This window comes from Alnus glutinosa, chromosome 10 (assembly GCF_958979055.1).
Source record: "Alnus glutinosa chromosome 10, dhAlnGlut1.1, whole genome shotgun sequence".
NCBI lineage: Eukaryota > Viridiplantae > Streptophyta > Magnoliopsida > Fagales > Betulaceae > Alnus > Alnus glutinosa.
The window spans coordinates 14235001-14236298 of NC_084895.1; the positions used below are offsets into that span (position 1 = coordinate 14235001).

General features: G+C 36.7%; 1 pseudogene; it reads right to left on the minus strand.

Annotated features, from left to right (window-relative positions):
- The window catches only part of LOC133879936 (mRNA cap guanine-N7 methyltransferase 2-like), a 3077-nt pseudogene extending 2040 nt beyond the window's left edge, over positions 1–1037 (minus strand).
- Between the last annotated feature and the right edge of the window lie 261 nt (positions 1038–1298).

The window sequence follows — 1298 nt, forward strand, 5'->3', positions numbered from 1 at the left end:
AACATTCTTCTGGTACTTTTACCTGCATAGCCGTAATGTTAATATTGGTAGTACAACTCACATGTTCTCATAAGAAAGATCTCATACAACATTGATTGCCACGATCAGATATTAGCAATGTCATGAATAGAAGAAAAGATCAAAGAAACCTGAGCTCAAAGCTAGAGGAGTCCTGGCTCAAAGAGCAATGTTAAAGGATTGAATTAACACGCAGCCAGAGAGAGTGTCAATCACTGCAAAGAAAGTTTTGTTTTTATTCAAAGAAGTTGAAGGTTGACAATCTCAGGCTTGACCTGAAAATTGCCTCTATACTTAACATGTTAAATAAAATGAAATTACAAATGTTTGATAATTCCAATACAGAATCTTTCTAATTCAAACCGCAAGCCAAGAACATGTCTATGGTTATATATATATGGAAACCGAAATCAACTTAAAGTTCTCCATAATTTGGTTAAAGCATCGACCTCAGTCCAGGATACCAAATCAACTGAAGGAGAGAGAGCAAGCAGTGACAGGTCACATTATCTTAGTTTCAGTACCAAGAAAAGCTACCAATATACATAAACAATTAAGCAATCACCAAATTGCTATAAACAGCTGAAAGCACTAACTATTTATCTGAATACATACAAATAAGAAAACACATCAAATCCCAATGAAATTAACAAAAAACTCCAAGAACAATAGGTCTACAACAATCACCATTTCATACCATATTGTAGATGAGTCAGGAGTAATACCAAAAAAATAACCCCCCGGTTTCAGCAATGACGACACATTTTGTAGAAGTTTCCTTGCTCTCTCCTCAGTTTCGAAGCACAACTGCAAGTATAAATGCTTCTTAAGATTTGGAACCTGATACTCTGAAGGGAAGTACAGAACCATGAGAGAGAGACAGAGACAGAGACAGCAAGGAAAAGAAATACAAAACCTGCAAATGCTGCAAGCAGCACACTACATCAGCCTGATTGGTCTTCTCCTGCAAATGCATCTCTATATTTTCCTGCCAAAGCAATACACTGTCAAGTAAGGAGGGGAAGGGGGGGGGGGGGGGGGGGGGGGGGGGCTGTCTGTATTCAGATTAGAAAGGACCAAAGTCCCAACTAAAATACATATAAACTTCATATGTATGAAATTTGTATGATTAATGAATCTTTTGCAGCAAAGACTCATAGACCTCATAGAACATTAATAAGACCACTTAAGAAAAAAGATCTTTCATGTTTTTCATAATGTGCTTAGTTTTCATGATTTTGTTTTTCTTTTTTCTCCTCTCTTGTATGCTTCCTGTGTAC